General features: G+C 41.0%; 1 protein-coding gene across 19 annotated transcripts in view; it reads right to left on the reverse strand.

Moving 5' to 3' along the window:
• The window catches only part of BBX (BBX, HMG-box containing), a 138,196-nt gene that overhangs the window by 90,046 nt on the left and 20,191 nt on the right, over window positions 1–27,959 (reverse strand). Inside the window, exon 1 of one of the 19 annotated variants that reach the window (XM_017731825.1) lies at window positions 17,086–17,260. The exons of the other annotated variants lie outside the window; for them this stretch is intronic. The gene's annotated coding sequence lies outside the window, so the exon portion shown is untranslated. Of the gene's footprint in view, window positions 1–17,085; window positions 17,261–27,959 lie in introns of those variants that run through there. 19 annotated transcript variants of the gene reach the window in all.

Genomic DNA, 27,959 nt, shown 5'->3' on the forward strand with positions numbered 1-27,959 from the left:
ATCCATATACATTTTCAGTTTATCAGCTCTGACAGTCAATGGTCTTACTGAAAAACACCACCTGAGTGAAATTTCTCTTTCAAACTAATTGGAAGGAACGTAGGGACTCTCACAGTGAGGCTGCCTTCTTCACAACTCCTTCTCCAGTCTGATTTTGTTTCAAAATGGGAGGCACTGCACTTAAATTCAGGAAATTAAAGATATACTAGGTATGACTGCAAGTCCACAAAGATGTATTTAAAACTAGACTTAGAAGAATTTTAAAACAAAGCTGGGGAGGGGGCAGGTTTAAGGTAAAAATAATCCTAGTTGGTTTTGTTGTTTCATCTCAGGAATACAGCATTAGAACTATACTGTGGTACCAAGTTTTACAAACAGATTACATAAACTTGCTATAAATATGTAGATTTGTGATACTTTGTGATTTTTGATAATTTTGATTAGAGTGTGCCTTCATTTTCATTCCTATCCTTCCTCTTCAGGTTCATGGAAATTATGCAGAAGATGCCAAAGCTCAACTTTCAAGGCAGTCCTCATATATATTTGGGTACAATAACAAGGAAGTGTGGTGGGATGGGAGCATCATCTTACTGTGGATCAGGTAGCAGTTTGCTGGCAAGAAGACAAAGACGACAGGCAGCCTATATGCTTATGCAGGGCCTCATGGCTTTCCCAAAAGCTTTTCTCATTTAGATTTATGAAAACAGATCTGTCTGGATGCTGGTTAGTGACAATGTCCACTCTTTTGCAAAGACAGCTGTATGAGGAAAATCTTCTTACACAGGAATCCTTAAGAAGTATGCCTATCAATGGCACCATGTCACAGTCATTCCCAAATTCTGGATCTTAATTAGGGAAGTTTGTTATGTCTAGTGCTGCACGTCATATTGACTTTTCCTGTAAAAACTGAGAAGCCAATGCAAGACTGAAGAGAGGACTGAAGGCGTTGAAAGGGCTCTACTCTATTATCTATCTAGTTGGCAACCCAGGACATACATCCTATTCCAGCTTTCTGAAAAACAGGGAGCAACACCTATGAACTACCCTGTGAAGAGTCATACTAATGCAGTAATAAGGAGCATTAGGCGTCAGCCAGGGATTATTATTCCCCAGTGCCAAGTAACATATTTGTTTCTCTACTATACAGCAGAAACCAGCTTTAAATTCACTGCACGAGTAGCTGTCCATGATGTAAAAAATTCATTGCTTAGGTACTCAAAATTAGTTGCACTGTAACAGCGAGTGGCCAGTTACAAACCACTTGCAAACAAATCAAACTTACAAGAGATGAAAAAAATCCACTTTTTTTTAGGAAGTGTTGATATCTTAGGTGCCTACTTGCTTTGTGCAACCACTCAGAGGTACAAGTATTTATATTAATATGTGGTAACTGAAAGCATCTATGTAAATACTTTCTCCCTGCCTCATAAAAGGCATTTACAGATACCACAGAGCTGTTTTTCAAACAATATTATTAACTGGAATGCTGACAGAAAACACAGCATTGTTTTGCCCTCCATCAACATCACACACAGACGAACTCAACCACTATCATCCATCAACCCTGCACTTATTCCTCAGCATGAGTTTCAACACCGTGAGCATCCCCAGCGTACTAAAGAAAACAGGGTAATCATGACTGCCTTGGGAGATTGATGCAGCATCTGGCCATGACCTTGACAGTGATTTCAGTAATTATTGCTTTTTTATTAAGATCTTCAGAAAAGTTGCTTTTACTCTGAAATAAGAGTCAAGCTACTTAGGACGGGATGCTGTTTCCTAAAACCTGTCCTTCAGTACCTGTGAGCACGTAAAGGACTGGGGTACCTGGGATGTCTTCAAGGGCTGGCAAACATGCCAGTGGAGCCCCAGAAGAAGCCCATCCTTCTGGAGCAGTACCTGGACAGTAGGCAGACCACCAGGATGGGCAGTTGATAGCCTGGGGGAAGGGAAGTGAATGCCACCCTTCACAGCTGTGCATTTACACCCTGCCTTCCCCCTTCCTGTTGTCACCAACTCGCGAGCGTTAATATTTGGGCTCCATTTCAAATACACAAGTCATCCCTGAGGTCAACAGAAAGGAGCTTTGGTGGAGAAGTTATGCCTACCTGTAAATATTCTCAAGATCAAGATTTAAGAGCTGTGGCCTTTGAGCTTCCTCTTGCAGCAGCACTGCTGCAGACCTTGTGAAACTTTGGTGAGATGGGTTGTACACAGAAGTCCCTTGTCATACAAGCTGACATTTTTGTTTTTAGAATCTGACTTTCAGCAAAAGGTGCAAGCCAGAAAGATCAAGTATTAGTAGTACTAGTAGTATAAAAAGGATAAAGACCATGGGATGAAAACCAGATTAATTTTGTCTTGAAAAAAAATAATCTGGAAAGGAAACTTTTTTCTGTCACAGCCTCTAATTAAGGGCAGAAAATAAGGGAAAACTGGATATAAAAATCCTGATTTGACAGAGGCTATTCCAGAGGAGCACAGCACACTCTTAAATATCGTATCTTGGTGTGCAGCCAGAAGATATGCAGAAGCCAAAACATAGCATGCTAGGAGTTGCCTAAAGGCAACTCTAACAGGGACAAGTTTCGAAGTGGTTCCAAAAATCCATCAGGAGAAACTACCCGTGCTCTATGGGACCAATCACAGGCAGCAAACCACACAGCTAGGCAAGTTGTTATCACTGCAGTTCAAATAGAAATTGATTAATTTTTCTTTAGAGGTACATATATGAAATGCTCACTGAAGAACATGAGCCGGCACGTTAACACCAGGCAGGGCCATGAAGGTTCTTTGGTGATTTTTGTAGTGAAGGATGGTGTTTCTGTCTTAAATGATGTGGTAATACCCAAATCCTTTTCCTAAAGCACACTCTGAAGTTACAGTGTGTTCTGAGCACATTGCATGGCAATGTGCTTGTATCATCTCATAATTAACTGTAATTAATATACAATCACTTTCAGACTTAAATATAGTTAACCATTAACCTGTATTTGTAGACTGTATTTGCTGAACAGCATGGTACTTTCCTTCATTCCCCAGTGCTATGTAATCATGGAGTTACAGACCTTATCAGAATGCTGAAACAGTTTTTGTGGGGGTGGGAAGAAAAGACGCAAATATCTTGTTATTACTTGAACTTTTTAAAATAATGACAATTTTTTATAAAGTTTTATCAGAAAATGAAATAACTGAATGTGGGACTGCTCAATCACTCCAAACCCCAATTTCAGTCCTTGTGCCTACACCGGTGTAGGAAAAAGTGGCATAAAGACAGCTCTTCAAGCCTGGATTTCCTTATTATGCCTGATCTGTGTATGTACATGTCTAATAGACAAAGTAAGAGCATACTTTGAGTCTCAAACTTCGTATAAATGTAATTTAGATGGTTTTCACATAATAACTAATGTATTGTTACCACATTTTTAAAGCAACTGCAGTAATATTCAGGTGTTGTGAAAAAATAATAATACAACAATCCAATGTAAAGAACAACTATTCAGTATTTTTTTTACCCATTCTAGCAGTATAGATAGCCAACAGCAGAACATCAAGGATGACTGGAAAACCATTGTATACACAAAATTATGAATATTCAATTGTTGGCTGTTTGGGGGGGTTGGTTTTGTGGTGCTAGTTTTCTTTAGTTTTGGGTTAGTTTTTTAAAAAAATTTGTAATTAATAGCACCTAACAGGTTTGTGCAATCACATCTATGGATCTTGCTCTGTAGTCTATCACAAACTGAGGTGCTACAGATCTCTATCAAATTAAAGCAAGTGCTTGATGCAGAAATATACCACAAGATAAACAGAGATAACCTGAAAATTACCTGGATGTAATGGCTATTATAAACAAATAAATATCTACCACTGTATTAGAAGTCTGGTTTGATGCTTCTTTACAACTGAGAGGGAAAAACAGTAACACTTCAGAAATCCAGAATAAGTTTCAACTAGTTACCATCGGCATCCCACTTTCACACAGGATCTGCCCATCTCAGGCTGTAAAAGCTCTGCCACAGATAGTCCATCTCTTTGGAGACTTGATCTACAACTTTCAGCTGCTCTCGAAGGGCTTGGCCAGTGTGAGGTGTTACTTTTAGGTCTCTAGTACCACCTCATGCAGTTTCTGCCACAACTCAGTTAGGGAACCAAGCCCTATTAAATAAACAAAGATTCTTTAGCCTCTCCTTAATTCACATGCAAAAAATGATGTGTCATCTTATCCAGCATGATGCATTGGCACAACCCATGAATAGACTGTTAAGTGGCAAATTACCTGGAAATACAATGCTGGAAAGGAGACAAACTGAGATTACGACTGACTTCAGAAGATTCCCAATAAACCAGTGAAATTAGCACTAAAATGAGGTACTAGTACTAACAACTTCATTTCAGCAGTCTTTTCCCACAGGTTTCCCGTTCTGAGAGTCAGGAAGGGTAAAGAAGATAGCAGGAGTTCAGTCACCATGGCTGGGGGGATCCCTGTGCACTGTTGGGTGGCCTATGCAGTTGGAACACAATGCTCTGGAACAGGCTTTTATGCCAAATCCAATTCCCAGCAGTACAAAAAGCATTCTTCTCAAAGCAGCTTTGCGAGGATGAGGAAATCTAATCCTAGAGGGAACCCCGGTGCCCATGTACAATAGAAATCCCACCCACAGCAAAACAATTTTCTGGATGCACATCAAAGAATATACCCTCTTCAGAGTGAACACTAAATACGCCCGAATCACAACTGTGTCAATATTGGCACTAGGAAACGAAACCTGACTTCTAAAACTGATGCTGGGAAAGACTCCAGGTAACAGAAACTTCATGAGAGCACTAGTGCAATGTTCCCTGTGCTTCAGATGATGGTAATATAGGTATAAAGGTATAAACCTTTGCAAAATACAATGTTAGGGGATGAAAATATCCTGGGGTTTTGCAGGACAGATTAGAAGTTTAAGGAGCTCTTGTTTTAAGACACATTCAGTTTACAGTTATGTAATTCAATGCATAAATGAAAAAGACAAACTTTCTGCAAACAGTCCTCAACAGGATTTCAAGTTCCCAATTAAATCTTGCTCCATAATCAAATGCTTGTATTTGAAGTGAAAACTGTTAGGAGTGGGTAAGAAATATCCGAAGCTTTCCTTCTTAATCCTAAATGCAGTGACTTGCTTAAGTAAAATTGCCACACGACCTTGTCTCAAACCGAATTCTCTTCATTCACAAGTTTCTCAGACTCTGAGAGAGTTTGAGTTTCGGTTTTCTTTTTTTCCTTCCCTAAATAAACACAATGCAGTGTTCATTATCTGTCTCTGCCTGACCATTCTCAGTACTCCATTCCTGGGGTCCTTTTACAACAGACGTAACACTTTGAAGTATATCTATTAACCATTCTGAACACTGACTATGCTAAGGGCTGCCACAAAGAAATTTTAAAGGAGACTGGCTATTCCATCACCAGATCACAGTCAGTGAACAGGGCAGGCAGGCAGGCAAGCACACTGAGCAGTCTGCAGGGAGGTGCCTCGCTCAGCCTTTTCCCTGCTGCTTGACTCAGCTCAGCCACTTCAGAGAGGAAGCTGAACATAAAATATGCCACCATCCCTTGTGCTCCCAACCGCTGCAGCAGCCCAGCTAATTCCTGAAATGCCAGATGTGCTCAGAACTGATAACCTGTACATCCCAGCATGTCACTTGGGGCCCAGGAGAACAAGAAGGACAAGGCAGAGGCTGGGGGAGATAGGACCCACCCACACACACACACAAATGCCTCTCCCTTTACACAGCTCTAAATAAAATTAAGCCACTCATGTCCTTTCCACTGCCAGCTTAGCTCAAGCATGGTAGATTTCCAATTCAGCTCATTCACCTCACTTTGATCCATGCTACACATGCTGCATTCTATTCATATCTACAACCATCACTGACAGCAGCAGAAAAAGCATAAATCCAACAATAAAATACTTTTCAGAGCGAGAATCTAATGGGAACTACAGATTTAGAGGGTTTTTTCTTTAATTTTTTCTTTACATTTTATTAGCCTGATATTAACATGGTGGAGCACAATTTTATTTTCTCTTGCAGCACATAAGAAACCAACACATAGAACACACCCAAACCAAGTAACTTTAAGTTTTAGATGGTCATTAGGTTTACTCCTGGCCTTGCCCCTGGATCTTTCTTGACCTTTCAATTAAATCAAGCAAAGCATCTCCTTAGAACCACAGCTTTTAAGTAAACAGATAAAAACATGGAAATCTCACAAAACACTTAGTGTAACAAAATAATGACACAGCAACAAGACAGATGGAAAGTATTTAAGAAAACGCCAAAAACCAGTTTTTTTCAGTATTTCTCCTCATCGGTTCTGTCATAGTTTATTTACAAATGATTAGTCTAAATTACAGGTTATGCAGTTTCCCTTTAGACCATTACAAGATTGCTGTATCATGGCTTTTAAACAATCTGAAAAAAGGGTCTTGGGGCAGAAAACAAGGTAGGGAGGAAGGGAAGGATGCCTGTGCACATGCGTCAAGGTATGCGTATTTGGAATGCCAAGAGACAAGGGATGTTTGCATACATTCATACAAAGAACTGCATTACATACATATCCTACACGCATAAATAGAAAGTAACTGGAAATCTCATAGAACAGCTGCTTTTGTATCATTGTGACACATCCAAAGAACTAACCCCGATATGCCACTGGGTAAACATAACCCTCAAAAGAGATACAGTTTGCGTCAAGAGAATTCTAGTCCTGGTTTGTTAAAGACTCAATCCAGAATTGCATTTTTGGAAGCTAATTCAGAAGAGGTTTTGGACTTACCAACAGGTCTTATGTCTTCAAGAGAGAAAAGGGGGAATTTTAGCTGAAGAAAACTTCCAAACATGACACTCCCACCATGTATTAAGTTTAAAAACAAGACTACTACTACTATGCTTACCACAAACACTGAAGCACTCAGACTTCACAGCTTTAAAGAGTAATAAAAAACCTTTACAGATCAAGCCACAGTTCAGGGCCAAGTCTCATTGCCATAGGATTTCTGGCTTACAAAAGCAATTTTGAATTAAAAAAAAAATTAGCCATGGGCACTGTTGTTTTATCCAGCACATACCCTGCACCAGGAATTGGTCACATTTAATGGCAACTAATGATTCATTATTACATCTCAGAAATAAAAACGGATGTGAGGAAACACATGGAGCAACATCAAAACCACCTCATCACCTAACTACCTTGATAAAGGGACTACACACTTAGTACAGACATTGCCAGATAAATGTTTATGAAACTAAAGCATTGTTTGCACTCTCTAAATGACAGGAAGATTGTTTGATCCTGAGCATCGTAAGGTGAGTGGACCCTCTACATACACAATGAAATTTGTAGCCAGTTTGTGGGAATTCTGTCTAGGCTTTAACTTCAGTAGAGTCTGTTTACGTATTTCCTGGCCTAACAGGATTTGTCTTGCCCATCTACAAGATGCAAAGAAGAAGCAAAGATAGCATTATGCTGCTGCTCGTTTGGATGGAGTTTTCCATGAGTTTTCTTTCATGAAAGCTTGCAAAGTAGCAGGCAGAGCCTCTCACAAACCCAGGTGTCACTAGCAGTCTAGTCAGCAAGCAGTACAACTTGTAAAATTAGCTTATTCATTCACATGTTCACTGCCTCAGTGAATCCGGCCTGACCTTACAGAGGTTAGGACCTTTGTTTTGAAAATGCAAACTTATAAAAACCATCCCAAATTAGTGATCCATAGAGTTTTATTACCCTGAACTACTTCAAATCAAACTAAAAACCACGTTAACGTTTCCATCAGTTGGGAGATACATAACCCGTTTATTTAGGTGCACCTCAGTCAGAATGGACACAGAACAGCCCCTCCTTCCCGCATCAGCTCTTCAGACTTTTTTTCAGCTCTGAGTTTATCCACCGGCAGGCTGAAGGAGTCATCTAGTGGCCACAAACAATTCCTGCAGTCTCACCAGCTTCTGCAGTCCGGCTGCCAGGGCAAGACAAGGTTTTTTACCCCTTAAAGCACACTCAGCACTGACAAGGGTCCACTGCAGGTCCAGTATCTGAACCGTGACATGGTCCTTGCAACCTCGTTCATCATGTTCCCTGTTCATGTTCCTTAGCGTGCCTTAGATGTTAGTTTCCCAGCCCATGTCAAGGCCAAAATCAAGTCCTCTCCTTAAACATGCCTGGGAGTAGACACGGCTGTGCTGTTTCTAACCCTTATGTAGCTGCCTCTCTTCCTCTTCAGGGGTGGGCAAACCTTTTCTGAGTAATGTCACTACCCCTGGAAAGCATCAGTTCAAGTGACATGGATTAAACTGCTAAGCAGCAGCATGGCAAGCCAAGGGATCCTCCTTGGCCCACATCCCTCCTCTACCACAGACCCGCTGAGTAGGCTTGGACAAAGCACAGGGGTATTTAGGTAAGGTCTCTCACTCATGGAAGAACCATCTGCCTAACAACATGCAAAAGACAGAACCACAATATATTAAGCAGGTATCTGACGTATGAGTTAAAATAACACTTTGATAAACAGTATTAACATCTATAAAAATCTTACTAAGCGTCATAAATATTTGTAATGCACTATCAGTTCTCTGTACAACCCCTCCAGCCAGGTAAGCTCCAGAAATTTAAGCAATATAATTTTATATGAAAGCATCAAATATTCATTCTTCAAAAGAATGGCCATTTCAACTATATAAGAAAGTGAAAAATTGGTACTGATTTTTCCTATCAACACCTTAGTTTTAAAACAAACTCAGATCCATTTTTTTTACTCTGTGTTAATCTGTGTTACCTGTTGAGTGACTGAACTGCAGGCACCGGAACACACCTTAGGCAAGATTGTCCAAAGCGTTTCTTTTTGTTCCTGGAAATCAGTTTGCTGCCACACTAATGCCAGACTCTGGAAGAACATGTTGCTATTCTTCTTTCCCAGCGTAGAGACTGCTATTTGCATATATTTTTAGATGTTTGCACTGTTGATCAGAGGTGAATCTAATACGGTGAGTGTCAGGTGTTAATCATCACACACACAAAACTTCCACACCATTTTATAATATGCCCCCTTACACCCACCATGCGGTTTAACATCTATAACTTAATCCCAGCAGCAGCAGCTTCCCCACCCCATCCCCAAAACAAGGAACTATAGGTTCTCCAAACCTTTCAAGGAAGCCAAAAGACTTCCTTAAATTCATGCTTAACCTCCCTGTGATTCAGATATTCTACCTACCTCAGTCACAAAGGTGCCACCTAGCTTTTTCCATCAATCCTATACATCAGTTGGGTAAAGCAAGTGAAAAATGCTATAAAAGTGCAAATTATCACTCTAGTACAGTTAAGGAGGCCCAACATATTTCAAGCTGCAGTTGAAGGTGGAAAACAGCGGTACCACAACTATACCAAGACATGAAAGAAAGAAAAATGACCCTTGTAAGCCGTAATGTCAGAATTAAGTACAGAGAAGATTCCTTCAAAATGGTGAGGGCACGAGCAGCAGCTAAGTGATGTTTAAAGCTAGTATTCAGCTCAGCCACCCTCTGATCCCAGCGGACAACACCTCCACCTTCCTTCACATGTCTAACTAATTAAGTATTGGTCAGATTCGCCCTATGTGGAGGACCTGCACAAAGACTGACTCTAAATCACAAGTATTTCTCCAAGATGAGGGACACCTTATCCTTTTAGGTCAGTAAATCACCAAGAGCTGTTTCTTGCTACTCCCTCCACAGCGGTCCAGTCGCAGAGGTGTTTGCAAGTGAGAAAACAGTTCTGCAGTGCTCAAGATGTTTGTACAGGCACTCCCCAGATCTATTTCTCTAGTTCTTAAACAGGCCTAATTTGTATTGTCAATAAAAATAGTATTTTGCAGCCTTAACTGGCCAGAATCATATGAAAGGCAAGGCCACTCTTAAGATTTTATTTAACATTGACTTTATTTAAATCTTTATTTAGATACAAATTTAACTCACGCTAATTTTGTTTTTTTTATCTATGTATTTTAAAAATAAGATACTCTGGTAACAGCAATGAAAGAGAGGGTTCACTACTGGCCTAAAATAGCATGCCAAAAAATGTCACCAATGAAATGAGTAGCACACAGTAGCAGAGGTCTACTCATGTCTACTGTGTTAGGCCAAGCCACATTGCACTGTCTCACACCATGTTTTCAGAGAACACAAGAGTGAATGAGCATCAGGAATGGCCACCAAAGCTCATTTTGTCCTGTTACTACAGCGAAGATGCACAAAGTTTTCCTATGCCATACATATTCATATGTACACATACATATGTAAGTATCTATACATACTTTTCTGCAGGCACATGCAAGATAAAAGTGAACACCACACAGTAGGCCTGTTTTGCAAAGGTGCCGTGCAGAAAAAAAAAATTAGTGGCAGACTTAAAAACACGAGAAATTGCAAAATATCACAGCCACTCTAAACCCCTCTCTCTGCGCATTAAAATTAAAATGAGAAGCTCCTTCTGAACCTTCTATTGCCTCTTAATATGCAGATCAGCCAAAGCATGGTACTTCGTACAACACATGTACTTTGTTAGTGCTGCAAATACCTAGGTTGGCATACTCCCGTTTGATAAATGGTTTATGATATTGACCAGGCTTCTATCACCTCAAAAGAGAGCCATAATATGCCTTTTCTAGAGGTCTTACCACAGACTACCTGGGAACTTTGGTTAGCTGGGTAGCTGCCTGCCCCCTTGCTCCCCCACCAGGTTTGACAAAGGGAGCACATTATGCTCCTTAACCATCTTCAAGAGATGGCACAATGTTCAATTAATTATTTCTAGGTATAAATCAAGGAGGCTGACCATCTTGAAACAAACACATTACTGACTGAAGCCTAAGTGTCTCCACAGCCTCTATTTGCACCTTAATTACTCAGCAGAAATGTGCTAAAGAGTTATCAGTCAACTGAAGATGCCTTTCTCTAAGGACCTGCAGGACAAGCTGAAATACCTCTTAGAACTGCCAATAGCAAAGGATTTATCTGCTTTTATGTGCATTTGTCAACTCATACTGCAGAAAATTTAGAACAAGCAACAGTGTAAAACTGATGATAATATTTAGAATATATTTGCTTCTTATGAAAGCTCACCCGGAAAGTACCTATTTTTCCTCTGCCTAACCACCACCTCAACACATCAATTTGGATCCCTTGTCTCACTAGAGGTCCACCAGAAAGCAGATGTCAGTACCTGCAGCAAACATTTCGAGGTGCAAATTCAGAATTCACAGAGCAGGGACTCAAGTCAGACATTTGGTGAAAGCCCAGCATCTGATTCAGAAAAGCTCTACCAGAGTCTTATTCCTGGTAATTTATTCAATTATTTATTAAATAAACCATGAGAACTGCTGCAGATGGGAAGGCCTCAGTTGTGTTGTTAGAATATACCACAGGTTTTTTCAAATGGGGCCTGGCTAGCTGCCTGCCTTTTCGGAGCCTTGAAGCGAGAAGGAAATACCTGAATTCTAGTAACTCTTTACTGCTCCTGACTAGCAAGAACCTGCTTCTTGAGTGAGTTCCACCAAAATTCTTCTTACTGAGATTTTGTCAATGCACAATAGGCCCATGTGGAACTTGCCTGCCTCTTTACCCAAAGAACTTCCAGGTGTTTACACACCTGACTGCTACTTACAAGTTACTCCATATATTAACAAGCCTCAAGGGGCAGCATCAGTTACAAAAAGAAAGTAATTTAGTCAAGTACAGAACACTTACAGCTACATTACTACAATTTTAAATTTAAAAACAACCCCATACATTCTTGTAGATAGCTGAGAACAGGAAAACTCAAATTATTTTGATTTCTAAAGACAGTTTAACTTTTTAATTAGTTTGGGAAAAAAGTATTTTGTTTGAACATCTGCATAAAGATAACCCTTTAATTTGAAAGTATTTTAACTTCCTGAAAAAAGCATTTTACTGTACAGTACTGGACTAACAGATAAAAAGGGAGGAATACATTTTGAGCAGCTTTCCCCTGCAGCACGATCCTGCTCATCTTCAGCTGAAATGCACAGGTTTTTCTGGCAGCACCTTCTGTGACTGCTTTTGAAAAAAGAAGTACCCTGTTAAGTATTACAAAAGCCATGCCCTTCCATACTCAAGTTCTACATCTGAAGAATCTCAGATGCTGCCAGGGTTTCAGCTCAGGCTAGCTGGCCATCAGGGAAGACGGTCCCAAAGCAGCACATGACCCCAGCTCCCTGCAAAGTCCCTCCGCTGCTGTGACCGTGCCTCCCGGCAAGGTTCTTCCAGCATTATCCCACACAGAAGTCCAAGGAGAATGATCCAAGCTGCTGCTGTTAGACCACATCCATGAGGAGGGTGGACATAGCACTGTTAGAAGGTGCTGCAGCAGGGGCAGCACCCCCTGTGTCCTCACCAGCAGAAGCTGTGAACTCCCAGAGCCACGGTCATGGCCCAGCTGCATCAATTCTCGAGGTCCCTCATACTCTGCCATAACTTGGATACCAAAGAAAGCATTATTTTTGTGGTTTACTCTTAATAAGTACCTTCTCCATTTACAGCAAAAGAGAGAATTTTATTTTTCCCTCTAAAAGAAAGATACAATCAAACCAAGTTGCCGAATTTTATCATTTTTTGTCATGTTTGTGTTTCTAGGTAGTTGCTTCAGTTCTTTTGGCTTTATAAAAGCTGTGCAAGCTTGACAGGGACATTCAAGTAAGTTTTCTTTCTCCTCCTGAAACTATCATTCCTCTTGTCACTCTCCTACAAATACGATTTTTGTTTTGCATAAAGTTTTCATTAAACAGTATAATTTTGTAGCTTAAGGTACTCTAAAATATTACTCAAAAATCTGAAGACTGAATATGCCACATTTTTCTACGGCTTTCAGTTTATTTTCACAGGGCAAGGGAAGGAGCAGAGGTGACATTTTCAACTCTAACATCTGAGCAATTTCCAAGCAAAGTAAACACTGATCCTTTTATCCCTTGTCAATATCCACCAGCATGGATTTCTGTACTTGCATGAAGTCTCAGAGAAGGTAACAAGGCTCCAAACAAAATGCACAGGTCTACATTAGCAAATCTCAGAACAGGAACTTTACCTTGGGATGTAACATTCAACCTCCCTATCCAAAACACAGCCCCAGTGAATGCATGCTGAATACCTGCTGTTGGTTTTGCCAGCACCTGACACATGACAAAAGCTTGAAAACTGCTAACAATAACTTCCTGAACTCCACAAATCTCACACAAGCAACTAAAATCGCCCTGCTAGTTAAAAAAAAACAAACAAAAAAATTTAGAATATTGGCCAGAGAAACGTACTCTTCTTACAGGCCACTGGAAGAGAAGCTATCATCTCTTTCTCAGGTAGTCCACCACTAGTGAAAATCTCAAGAGTAACTGATGAAATTAACACTTTACAGCACCAACTCCAGACTTAAAAACTGAACTGGCACCTTGAATCTGTAGTAAACTGGCATTCTGCACAGTGATAGAGCTATCTTGCTAAAATCACCTATCAACACACTCACTGAAAGCCCCATGCAATTTTTAAGAACAGCCTGCCATGTAACATGTTGTGCTGCGTCCTGTGGAAGCAAGCTATGCAAGGAAAGGGGATCTACTTCAGAAAGTATCACAGGAGAAAGATATAAGCAGCATTATAATTAAGACATGTTATCTTCAGCATCAGTAACTAACTGATGCTATCTGCTCTGGAAACTATCTAGACTGCAAAACCATGTACAAAAGATACATAGAAGTCCCTAGCAGAAAAAATAGACAGCAGTGCTCTGTTTCTGGAGGTACATCCTCCTCCTCTTGCATTTTACTTAGCCTGCCCTCAAGGCTCTAGCTTGACAAGCAGTAAGCATAGGTCAGCTCTGAAACCAAAAGGAGTCCTGTCCCCTGTCCTGCTTCTACTATGCACTCCTGGACCCCTTTTTAGAGCTGTTCAGTTCATAAGTCTGATTCACAACACATCAGATGATCTACCCAGTCATGGTCAGTCCTATCTTTAGGCAGAAAGAGTTAAGCTAATAATAACAATTTCGCTATGATCATTATTCCAGTCTTGCTCATTATACAGCAAAAACACTAGTGTGGCCCCATGAGGTAAGATGCAAGTGTCTGAGGCTTGGACTGCTTCTTCTAGTAACAGTGCTGCCATTTAAATATGGTGATTCACTGTCACTTCTGTCAATTAAGTTTTATTCCACTTCTTAGTCAGGGAGCTGTCATTCAAATAATGTCTGTATCTCCTATCTACGATGAAGACACGACAACATTACCCATGTTGAAGGTGAAAAAAAATACTCTGGGACCCGTACCCTTCATTCTTCTCTTCATGCCTACAAATAAAGAGCACTTACTAGTACCCTTGTGATCTCGCCAATGAAGAAGTATCCAGCTTTCAGACACAACTTCTCATCCCCTTTTGGTGGACTCCAAAATACACTAACAAATTTCTACAAGTTAAGAGAAAACCAGGTTGCCAAAATATGACAAGAAGCAGCAAATGCTTTGACTCCAGCTGTCAGTGAAGGAGGAAAATCAGTTGTAAGAACCAAATGTAGAGCCACTGGTAGGAACCCTTTATTGATACAGGTTGGATTTTTTACAGCAGCCTCCTATCAATTATAACTGAAATGTTGAAAATAGGTACAAACGGAATAAAATAGCACAGAAGTCCAACAGCTGTTGGGCTTAAACACTTCACGTCATGCCCAGGTACTTAGTGCTACAGAGTTTCTTTACTGGCAGAATGCAAGCGAGAAGGCAGTAACTTTGGCAAATAAGGGTTGATACTTGGGCCCACATAGGAAATACATTTGCATCTACAGCACAAGCACATTTACCACACATTCCTTGTGAAGACACTAGCATGTAGAATTATCTTTACATTATACACACTGAAGCAAACAGGCTTGTGTTGTCTCTTTAACACACTGATAAAATGCGCACAGCACATAAAATGTATTTAGCTACTGTTTTATCCCTCAGAATAATGACATAACACAGGGTTAATTTCTTGAGCACAAGTCTATACCAAGAAGTAGATTTAGCAGCAATGAATTTAGAGATTGCATAGAGGCAAAACCACGCAGTGTAGTATACCCAGCACACGAAAATAAATACAAAAGACGCAAGGCCACACATGACTGGAAGTTTTATTATTACTTCCTATACAATGCTCCTCCACCAATACTCAAGTGGAAGCTACAGACTGGGCTATAAAAGTCGTTTGTTGTTTTTATTTTGGCCTTACACCTTTACTTCAAAGCTGTTCAATGGCAAGCAGTAAGTGTGAGCCAAGCATACAACACCCTTATGACTTCTGCTTGCCCTGAAACTTACAAGAATCACAGAAGCATAAAATCACAGAATGGTTGGGGTTGGAAGGGATCTGGAAGATCATCTGGCTTCAACCCCCCACCTTCAACCAGACTATGTTCCTCAGAGCCCCATCTCACCTGCTCTTGAACACCTCCAGGGATGGAGGGTGTACAACATCTCAGGGCAACCTGTTCCAGTGCCTCAACACCCTCACAGAGAAGCATTTCTTCCTAATACCTAATCTAAACCTATCCTTCTTCACCTTAAGGCCATGCTTGCTCCCTTGTTCTATCACTACATGCCTTTGTGAAAAGTCCGTCTCCAGCCTTCTTGAGAGCCCCCTTAAAGTACAAGAAGGCTGCTGGAAAGAAGCAAAGCTAAATTCCACCAAGGAAAAATGGGAAGTCAGTCATAACCAAAAATATAACCAGAAATCAACCCCCAATTTCTAATTTACTGTACCTCTCTCATCTTTCACCAAAATGCATCAAACTTTAAAGTAAGTGTTTCTCCAGAACTTCTTTCAGCAAAGCTACTGGAGAACTTCACTGTAAGAAGTACTACAAGGGTCTACATCTTTCATTTAATAGAACTATCAGTAAATTAAACTTGTCAGCACAGAAAACAGCTACTCACTACACACTCTTGTGTGCATCAAGAGCACAAGCAATTCTGGTTAGGCCTCACATGATCCTGATCAAGATCTTTGATTTGTTTCTACTGTCCCCTGTTACCTGGGCAGTAGCTCAGACCTGCAGCAGTGCCCTGTAGCTGCAGTGGCAGCTTCCAATGCCAGGCTGGCCCACCACAGCTGCGTGTTTGAGTGGCTTCCCATGAAGAGTCCTCTGCAAAATCACTCAGGCCATCACAGGCAGAGCAAACAAAGCTGTCCCATTAATCTGACTGTTAACAGGCAGTAATAAAAAGACACCATAAGCAGAATATGACAACACAAAGTATTTGTATAACCTACCACCAGTTACGTATTAGCAATTTCAGAACTCCATTAGAGGGAATACGGAGAATGGTGCTCATCTGTTTAAAAAGCTGAAAATTGATTAATGAACCTGTGATATTTACATTCTTCAGTCCATAAAGAAAAATAATTAATAAACCCCAATGCAACAATGTAAGAAGGCACCTTTCCATAGAAGTTGCCCATTTGTTTCAACTGAGATTATTCCAAACACTGTTTTCTCTCAACCAACCTGGCTTCCTTTTTGAGGGATGCTTGGTATAAAGAGTACTTTCTCCTTGTCATGTCTATAATTTTATTTCTATGTTTTAACATCACATCACTCCCTCAAATACATCACACTGATGTAGATCCACAACTACTAAACCACTGTAAAGTCTCTTCTCTTGCATTACTCAATCCATCTAGAAGTTCTGAAACAAGAGTGGATTTTTAAAGTTGTTTAGAGTAAACGTTACCTTTATCATCTGTCCTTTATGGCTGTATTTGTGTCATATCTATTTATACTTTTCAATGAAAAAAACCCCGAAATTTACAAGCTATAACCTTTCATTGACTACAGATCTTTGCTACAGCAAAATACATCATTTCCTGAGTATACTCCATTACCGTATTAGTAGGAGCAAAACCATCTAATCAGAGATCATAACAACATAATTGCTCCTTCCTTGTTATTGAGCCTGGGCAGGTTGTGACTCTTGGTTCCTCCTCCAACAGCTGCCCGGACCCACGCGAGGTAAAAGCGGCACTCACCTCCTCTGCCTTCCCGGTCACAGAGCTGGCACACGAGTGTTTTCGGCGCAGCACTCTGCCATCCTGCCTACAGCCCTGGTGCGCTGCAACGCAACACGACCACCGTGACACCGCTTCTCCAGCCCGGCTTTCGCCTGTCACAAACAGAGCCCGCAGCCACACACAGAAATTAACTCCGGACCGATGAAAATAACTTTCGGGGGAGGAGTAACAGCGCTGTTCCGAGGGAAACGAAAAGCAGGAAGCTGATCTCAGCAGCGCGGGGAGCACGGACGGGGCGGAGCAGAGGCACGGAGCGAGGAAAAGTGGAGCAAGACTCGCTGCTTAAAGCCTGGCTTTGGCAGTATGACCAACCAGCCCCGCATTACTGAAATACCAGCGCCGGGGCTGACAAAAAAAACGGCCCCACAGCGGCCCTGGGTGCTTCCCTGCTCGCCCCGGATGCTTCCCTGCTCGCCCCGGCCCGGGGTGAGGGCTGCCGGGGCGCCGAGCCCCCTGTCACGCGTGAGCTGGTTTGAAGGGGCACGTCCTGCAGGACGGACTCAACGCTCCTGCCCTGCAACTGCGGGGAACTCCTCCGGCGTGCTAAAAGCAACAGATGATGGGACCTTCTAAAAGACTGAACTGCCGTGTCTAGTGCGAAATTAAATTCTTCTGATGAAGTTTAAAAGAAAAGGGGGGGGAGGGAGGATTCTTTAGGAAAATAGCTTCAAGAACTCAGAGGCTTTTCATGCTAAAATTCAAACTGACTCCAAGGAGGGCTTAACCTCGACGACAGCATCTCCCACGCTGTAAGAACTTTCTCTACCTCCACAGGGCTGCCCTTCCCACGAGAAGGCAGGCCAGGGAAGCTCGCTCCGCGCAGGAGCTGGCTCCCCCAGGAAGGCTGCCTCTGCTCCTGCAGAGACGGACACGCTGCAGTCCTGGCCGCTGCAAGGGTCGGGCTGCTTCTGCTGCTTGCCTGTCCCCCACATTCCTCAGCAGCAAGGCTGGTGTGCATTATGAGGACAAGCGTTACAAAACCCCACAGAAAACAGTGATATGTAACATTCTAAACAAACGTGAGCTTGGAAAACAAAGCCAAAAAAAATACAAGGGAGGGTGGACTGACTACCATGAGAGCCATCAGCCAGTGTTTCAAAATAGTAATTAACATCTGTAACAGGAAACAGCATGGCAGTGGATCTTTCTAACACTCGCAGAGCCAGGATCTGATCTCTACCTCTCAGCCAAAAGCAGACAATCCCCCAGCATTTCAGGCTTTTCTAAATGAGGCCGTGGAGGTGGAACACTGCATGGTTTTTACACTTGTCTTCCCCTTTTTCAGGTCTGAATGTTTTGCCCCATTAGCTCTGTATGGCAAGATGCAGAGTGTTTTGTACTGGTGGGTACAGAGCAGATACAGGGCCAAAATAGAACAGTAGATCAGTTTAAGCAAAGTTCCTACGCTTTCAAAAATCCCATCTGATGGCATCTACATTATACTGACAGGAGAATAGAAAACAGAGGCAAGGTGGCCAACCAATTTTATTCTTACCACTTCTTTCATATATTTTCTCTTGTCTGCTCAGTATAGGAACCTGTAGCATGTCTAACTCACATTTGGAAGATTCCATTCCAGCTTATGAAACCAGCAATTTCTAAGAAAGCATTTAATGACTCCTTTTAAATTCACTGTGCTTGTTCACTTTTTGATACTGTTTCAAAGTATGTCCTATACTCAGTCTGCAGACAAATCCAGACTGAGCTAGAGACATAGTCACACCTCTCTCCTGGCCTCTCTCCAAAGCCTGTGGCCTTCATTTCCAGGAGTGGACAGACAGGACCCATGCCTTTGTCTCAAGGCTTCCCAGTTCACAGCCTACCTGTGGTGACTGCAGTTACCCTGAATCCTCAGGCTGTAAGCTGAAGGTCACTGATGCAGACATACATCCTTATCTACAGCTCCTCGGATGGAGCCGTCAGCTCCGACAGAGCGGATGCAAAGCCTCATTGCAGCACGATCTTCAGGTGCTGCAGCAACAGCACAATAGCCACAAGGAGACTAAAGGCAGCCTAAATCTCAGCATGCAGGCTAGGCCAGCCAGCATATGAACAGCAACACACCACATCCTATCCACCTTAATATCAATGCCATTTCTGCACTAGTGTCCCTGTAGTCTGGCAGCTTTAACCCTTTTCAATCATAAACCGAGACACTAGTTTCAATCCCATGAGAACTTAATGATTCTTTTTGGGGGAACCTGTTAGCACTGGAGAGATATACAGCTGCTTCCTTACTAAGGAAACAAACAGCTTAAAGCCAGAACTGTATCAAAACTGCAAATGTGATTTACACACTCAGCTGAACAGATTTAATGAGCATTTAAACCAAGAAACCACAGAACCTGCATGGAATATTGTGCTGCGGTGCTCTGTGGACCAACAGTAGACAAAGTGAAAATGCAGGTAAGAGCTCTTATGAGGAAACAACTTAAGAGAAAGAGCAAAGATACTCCCAAAGGTTTTCTGATATTATTATTGCTAGATAAATGCCTGAGCTTCTCTTCAAATCAAAACCAACAGTTGTACAGCATCACTCACAGCTCTGGGAGTCCACAACACCTGAGATAAATGAGCTCACATGCCCACCACCAATCTCAGGGTTATTCTGTGTATTTCAGAGAAGCTGTTTCCTACCTGCTGTATAGAAGAGATTCTACAGCAATGAGTGCTGTTTTCCCCCTGCTTCTCAATTTGATACTCAGTTTTGAAAGGGCACTTCTTAGTCCTGACCAATACTGGACAGGTATGTGTTGCTACAGTGTACAGTGCACAGTATAGCCTCCCTCCTCGCTACTTCTTCACTTCAGGTACATCTGAGAGAGTATTTCACTAGATATAGAAGAGCAATCTCTGGCCCTCTTTACATGACAGACAAGGACAATTTATTCCAGCAACCATGAAAGCAACAGAAGCACCTTTTTTTTTTCTAAAAAAGTACTTTTAGAAGTAAATAAATATTGTTATGACCATTGTTATGAGGTTAACTAACAAATCACTTAAAGCACATCTTTAACAACAAAAGTTTCAGTCTATCTTGACTTGGTAACAAAATAAAACACTTTCTCACATTTTTTTAAGTAACTTGCTATTATTTATTTTGTAAATAACTTTAAAGTATTCTGAAAGACCCTCCTCTACCAGCCAACTTCAATCTTTTATTATTAAAGGCACTTCATCCTTAAGATGACATGCCATACAAAGGAAAAGCTGGAAAGACAGGCTAAAGTATTGCATTGTTTTCAGTACAAAAAGCTCCATTTCTTTAACCCTGCCTTTCTATGCAGGAAACTTCCTTGAGAAACTAGAGTAGCATCTGCTTACTTCAAATAATTACTCTCTGCTCCTTCGTCTCTCCTAAGTCTCCTTGACAAGTACATTTTAAAATTGAAGTTTACCATTTCAGTAGGATTTCACAGCCAGGGCTGTTAAAGTCATGTTATGCTACCATTCTTGTCAAAGCGAAACAGTTTGAGCGTAACACTACCAGACAGACTTGTGTCATTATCTTTGCTGACTAGTGTTATTATGCTGTCCAGAGGTCTCCAACTGCAGTATAGATACAGCAGTACATGAGCAGTTTCTAACACTGCAGTCATTACCTCCTACAAGTCTGCAAATGGAACTAAGAAGATTAGTCCATTGGTAGGCTTACATTCATTTTTCAGGCATCTGTATCATCTACAAGACAATGTTTTAATGTTTTTAAAGTAATTTTTAAAAAGTTGAAAACCCACTACTTTAAATTGCGTATATATATATATATATAATAGCTTTTTTCTTGCAGAGATACAAATTTTTTTAAAGCTTGACGTGGTCAGAAGGGATCATCCTTTAGCTACTCGACAAAAAAACTACTTCAGAAGAAGGCATAAGGAAGTAGCAAGCACCTACAAGTGTGGTTAAAGCACTCTTGGTGCTTTAAACTCATTCATACACACTCACAAGTCCAGGCACCTTCATTCAAGCAGTTACTGTTTTAAAACTAACTTTAAGTTTTGTACTGCTGAAACTACAGTTGTCAAAATAAATTTCTATGTGACAATTTCTCACGTCTCATTCCCTATATTAACGGCAGGTGGAGATTAGGCACCAAACTGTCTCTACATGTATTTAAAACAAGCCAAGCCAGAGGTGGTTTGATCACACATTTACTCACTCCATCAGTTTATCTATTTTGTCCTGAACTGACATGACAGGATGACTTTTCCTGGCTTGTTGCTCTGGTACTTTATGAATGTTAAAATTAATAAGTAAGTGACCAAGATGGAGAAGATCTGGTCAAAGAAGACAGAAAGGGGAAAAGTAACACTGACAGCCTTCAGCCAGGCAAGATTATTCTCCTGCTATATAGCAAGGAAATACAGCAGCAAACAAACAAATTGATGAAACAAACAAGTATCTTGAGAGTATGCTTAAAACACTCCAAAACTCAACCTGGAAGTGACTACCAGTGAAGACAGCCAAACAATTCTCCAATCAAATCTGCAATTTCAGTCTACTATTGTAACCTTGCCTCCTGTAAAATTAACACCAGAACTGTGCTCACATATACATAGAGAGTATTGCAGCAATACTAATAAAGTAGCATCTGCACTGAAGCCCCACATTTTATTCCAATTCCATGACAAAATACAATTTTAATTACTAAATCTAAACAAAGTCACTATTCACCTCAAAATGGATGCAATCTCCCAATCCAATGCTTATATAACACTGCAATACCACACAATTAATATAACACTAAACAGATACATTAGTTCATAAAACATTCCAGAAAACATCAACAATCTGCGTGTTCAGGAATAGCAGAATCACCGTTTTTATGATTCCTGGATCTCAGCACTTCTGAGAAGGTGTATCAAATCTTTTCCTATATGCACATGTACACACTAGTGCTTTCTGAGCTATGCAGTACATTAACAGCACATTTCCATCACAGAAAGCCACTGCCCTGTTACCTACTGCACACACCCACACATCTCAAGCGTCAGAAAAACTTCAGGTACAAACGTCATACCTAAATAATGCACGAAATACCCAAGCCAAAAATCCTACCAACAAGCAGCATGATGTCCCTTCTTACCCCTCCCCCACACTGCTATCCTGAGAAGTTAAATCCCAGTTCTTCTCTGCCATAGGTGGAAGGTACTCAAGATACTACATGCAATGTGGCAGAATAAAATCCTATCACTGTTGCCCCCGTTTTAGAATTATGAGAACAAGTTACTGGCAAATTTACAGATGCAGAACTTTACTTCTCACAATGTAAAATCATGTATTACTTGTAGCAAAAAAAACCCCAATACATTTTCAGTATCAAAGTTTCTTAAAATTAGGAGGGTTTTGTCTAGTTTTTGCTTTAAGAATGACAGCTGTTCTTCATGAGGTTAAAATGCAACCCAAACTTTTAAAAAGAAACTTCCATTAGTATAATCTTCTCTATTTTCTAGTTCTATCAGAAACAATTTATTAGGACATATACTTCTGATTTCCAAAACAACACAGTTGTTTTTTCCTTGATGTACTGCTACAATATTTTGTAAACATATTCTTAAAAAACATGCAAAGACTCAAAGGGCAGTTGAAAAGAAAGACATTTCACTCTGCTAATTTGCATCAAGTTTTATAGTTTCTGTCCTCCTTCCTAAATGGAAAACTAATTGTGATAAAACATTAAGCCCAATTAGAAACAGCCACTACACACAACTATTTATTTGAATGATTTCCTTTATAGTACATGTAATTGTTTTTACAGAATCCTCTAGTGTTTGGGCCAAATATTGTCATCTTTTCTGCAGGGAAAAAATCCCCACATGCCCTCCAGTTTCACATCTCATTCACTAAGTACGTCACTGAATTCAAACCCCAATACATATAAAAATAAAACTTTCAAATTTATTTTAATGAAATGCTGAAAAACCATTACAGCAGCTTGAGTTCTGCATTCAGGATACATTTGTAATTTTCTTCAGGTTTCAGTATTAGTTTGCACATTAGAACGCCCAAGCTGGACACCTAATTTGTATATTAAGACAGTGATCAAGTGCCATGTTGAGACTTGAGCATCAGAACTAGAGCTCAGGTATTTGGAGCTCAATCCCACTGGTAATCACTTTTGCAAAAATTCTGAAGTTTAGCTTTGTTTGGGGATGAAATCTGTGACCTTTAGACTTCCTGTTACATTTAAGGTCCAAAAATCTGACAGACCTCTGTAGGCTTCTGGAAGAAGTTGGAGAACAAAGTGGGCAAGCTTCAGAAAACAGGGAAGTGACCTAAAGAAATACATTTTGTCTGCATCTGTGGACAGCTGGCAGCTGTGCCAGCCACGGCAGGAGATGAGATCAGTCTCTGTGGCAGCACCGAGTGAGAGAGGGAGCAAGCATGGAGGAGAGGTCAGGTCCCTGCAGGTGGGTTGCCATCCCGTTCCTGGCATATTCAGGTTGTATTTTCCTCCATAAACACACTTGCTGGAAAAGTGAGCAGGGCAGCAAAAGCAGCAGGGAAATAGTTTTCATTCAGTTTTACTTAAAAGCAAACCCTGCCTGACCTTTAGCTGTCCTTATGCTGCTTTAACCTATGGCTGCTCTGCCACCTCCACAGCCTCCCCTGCCCTCTGGGGCAGAGGGGGCCCGGGCACCCACCCTGCCCAGGGTGCCCACAGGGGTACTTCAGCACACATGGTGATTTTGGAAACAGCGGGCCTGGCACATCATCCCTGGGAAGCAGAGCTGGCCCCAGCCAAGGCCACCACAGCTGTGAGCAAGGACAGAGGACTCCTCCCTGGAAGCATGAGAAAGGGGGGGTTGTGCCAGCATGAAAGCACCACAGAAATACAGTAGCCAACATGAAAATCCAGCAAATAAAGTAAAATTTTCAACTATGTCTATGGATTTGTGAGATGTCACCCAATCTTTAGCTGTTCTTTTGTTTTATCAACAATTAATTCCTCTGAATAACTGCAAACAAACTGAACTCAAGGTGCTTCTGCAAAGCAAAGTTTCCAAACTGCAAACTCGCTTAAATAAAAACAAAGTGTCATTTCATCTCCAGTAGTAAGTGCTGCTTACTGTTTCATATACCAGAGCAAATATCTGCGAAACATCATTTGTGATGATGTCCACTCCCGTCTAAAGACTTGACATCAAAGACAGACATGTGAATCAGTGGCTATTACATGGTCTCATCTACACGTTTCTCTATGTTTTGTCCGCATATTATCTAAAACTAAATGCGACTTTTTTTCTCATTCAATTAAAAAAAAAAGCATTATTTTATCCTCTGGTCTGTTGTTTTCTCCACAGTGTTTGTGCGGGACTCAGGGTTAAAAGAAGTTTTTACTATGCAACATTTCACTTTACTGTAAGAGAACACAAAACAGATTAGCAAAAGTCAAAATCCGTATTTTACTTCAAAAATGCAGCTCCCCCCTCCAAAAAAAAAACCCTCCAAAACCATTTTTTTTTTCTTTTTAGATTCTAGGTTCACTCACCAGAAGTTAATTCAGTATGAGAAGTACTGATTTATGCACACAGAATTACAGCAGACCTCTTCATCCAGAAAAATCATACAGGTTCCTTGCATTCAAGTCTAAAGTACATGTGTGGGACACCACAGAAGAGGGTGGGTCTCTTCCTGCCACTCCAGCATGAATGCAAGGAACGATTCCAATCTACATGCAGATAGCTGCCTGTATAAATACAACACAGTAACAGCAGTAATATATACAAGCACTTTTGGGGTTTTTTTTTGCTCGTTTCTAACTGACAGGTAGAAAAGGTTTAAGACAGCCTAGTCTTTACCAAAGGAGGCTCTATGGATCCCAACCGTGTCCTTGCTCTATATGCAGAAGAGCCACAAACACTATACTTGTCAGGGTACAACACTGGCTTGCCAGTAATACAAACTCTCCTATTCCTGCACTTGTCCTGCACCCCTTAAGTTAAACACAGGTTAGCAGTAAGAGCTATTTACACAAAAACCTCCGCTGTGAAATGTAGCTGCTGCAGGGCTGACCCACTGCTTTTCTACCACTGCATTTTGAACTGCAACAGAGAGGTACAATAGGAGACCATAAAACTCCCAGAGGCTGCTGTTAAACTCTAAAGAAGCCATCGGTTGCATCCCTGCATCTCTCAACTAGCTGACCACCACTGCTGCTCTCTGGGACCCTGCCTGGTACAGCCCAGGAAAAGGAAGGAGAACAAAAGCAACTGTTAGCTTTGGTGCTGGAAAGACCTGAGAGTGCAAGCGCGCTCCTCTAGGAGGAAGAGACTGCTGTAATATGTGATCTGCTCGAGTTCAACATCTTCTCCAACATTTGCATTTATATCGAAGCGATTCCACTATTGCAATTTGATCTTCTGCTTGAGCGAACATACGGCCTGTGACCTTAACAGCATCACTTGTAAACCTATGCAGTATATAAGCCACAAAGACACATTAATTCCTTGTCAACAGATACCTATGTAAATCTTCAGCACTCTAATTGTTCTATTAGGTTTTTTAATGTTACTTTTTTAACCAGAGAGTGGAGGGAGGGTTAGGGAGAATGTTAAACACAGCCTCGATACTAAATGGGCTGGCAAACACTAGATACTTTAGATAAACACAGGTAACTTGGTCTCAGCGCTGAGACCTTAATGCTCACTTCCCTATTTCATATACATTGCCAAGGACTCTAGTTTTCAATGACAGCTTCTTTAAGGAAGGGCAGAAAAGCAGGGCAAAAATCCTACCCTGAGCACCAAAGACAGTAAGCTCATCCTCCCCTGCCTCCCGCACTCCTATAAAACCCAAGAACAAGCCCTTTAATAAGCAGATCTTATCCCCAACTAGTTTTCACTTTCAACAACAACAAAACTTATTATCAAAATAAATACCCAGTTAATTGAATAATCATTTCCCAAGAGAAAGTACGGTTTTCAACATCCAGTGCTCTAAAAGAAATCCAAATCCATAAACAGGATTTGCAACCTCCTAGTGCAAGGAGAGTTGTTACTGCAGCCTAACCAGATCTCACCTCTTGAAGGAACGTCCAGGACATGCCCTTGTCTCGTCAGCACCAACTGTCCGTGACTGGCGCCAGAGACTCGATAGTTTTGGTAACTCCTAGTCACAGCAACCTCATTTAAACCAACTAATCAAGTACCAGGAACTCTAAGTGCAGCAGCCCAGCCCCACTCTGCATGATCTAACCTCCCCTTACTCAATGCAAGTTAAACTAGCACACACAGAGCTCCATGCTCTCACTGCCAAACCCCTTCTTATACTTGTTCTGCCTTATTGAAAGCACACTTGGGTAACCACAAAACCATGTAGAGACATAATCTTAAGATTTGAGATGATGCCAGGTTTTATCGATATGCATTTTTAAATGTTACATTTTAGTAAGGTGTTTCCAGAAAGTTGATAATAAAAAAATCTTTCCACTTTTTCTTTAAAAGATCCCTTAAACCAAATCTCTGGACCTCAAAATCCCTCAAATCAGACCTGGGAGGGAGGCACAGAACTCTTAGCTTTGTTACTAAAAAGGCAGTACATATTTGCCTGTTTTTCTGGCTGGACTCTTTCTTGAGTTGGGCATTTACCAGAGGCCAGTGATGCCCGGCATTCCCAAATTGGTCCTGAAGAAGAGAAAGCACTCAGCACCTCAGCAGGGAATGTGGTGGATGGGACAATTCCAATTGTCCCTGAATTAACCAAAGTCAGCAACAGTTGAGGCATTTAACACAGGGTTTGGCAGACAGGGAGGGAAGACCCTGGTTTCCTGGAAGAAGATACTTACACTGGAGGCGCACATGCCCTGTGCAGTCCTCTTCACCTGCCACCTCTGTTTCCTCTAGTAATACTGTGATTAATCTGGAGTTATACAGCAATTGCCAGCAATAGCCAAACTATTCAATAATTTTTACTAAGTCTCCCAGTTCACTATAACAATTTTAACTACACCACAAAGCAGGTATCTGTCATGATCATTTATTTGCCACTGCTGAGAAACACCATCCCCCAGCATCCACAGTTCTCTGGAAAGCTACTCCTCTGCCCAAAGGGATGTATGTCACTGTACATTCCAGAGCCTTTTTCTGTAGTGACTGTGTGGCCAAATTAAAATGAGCTACTTGCACTACTCTTTCTAACCCTGGTATTATCATGATCGCTGACTTTTTGTGCATAAAGAAAGTTAAGAATCAAACTTTACCCTGATGCAGTGGTCGGAACATGCAGCAGTAGCAAACTGTCTGCAAGCCACATTAAGGTCCACGTTTGCAGCATACTGGGACTACACTTAAAGAACACTGTTGAACACAGACACCACAGTAATACGTGATCTCCCATCTTAAAGTCTGAAACTCATTTTTTTTCATCATATTTACATAGAGGTACGTGCGGTTTTTTCAACTATTTCACATACATTAAGTGACCCACTGCTTCTGAGTTGCAATGGAAGCGAAGCATCTATCTCACTTGTGTGACTGAAAATTTCAAACAGAAGTAATGACAGATATAGCTGAGCTTGCTTCAATAAGCAACAATTACTTAATAATCCACAGCTGAGAGTCCTGATCCTACTGGTATAAAACTCTGTAAATCATGCACCTTTTCAACTGCATTGAACAAATTCGAGTAGTATACTCATCAAATGCCAAATCATTGATAAGTCTACTTTCTAACCATTATTTTAAGATGTTTATGTAAGAACTAGAATTTCTTTCAAATTAGAGGCAAATGAAAGGTGTAACCATTGGAAATACTTAGAATTTCAAAGTGAAAATTCTGTTATCATCTGGCTACAGCCAGTAAAATTACTCAGGTCAGCTCTAAACCCAGAA

This window comes from Corvus brachyrhynchos, unplaced genomic scaffold (assembly GCF_000691975.1).
Source record: "Corvus brachyrhynchos isolate BGI_N302 unplaced genomic scaffold, ASM69197v1 scaffold3, whole genome shotgun sequence".
Lineage (NCBI taxonomy): Eukaryota > Metazoa > Chordata > Aves > Passeriformes > Corvidae > Corvus > Corvus brachyrhynchos.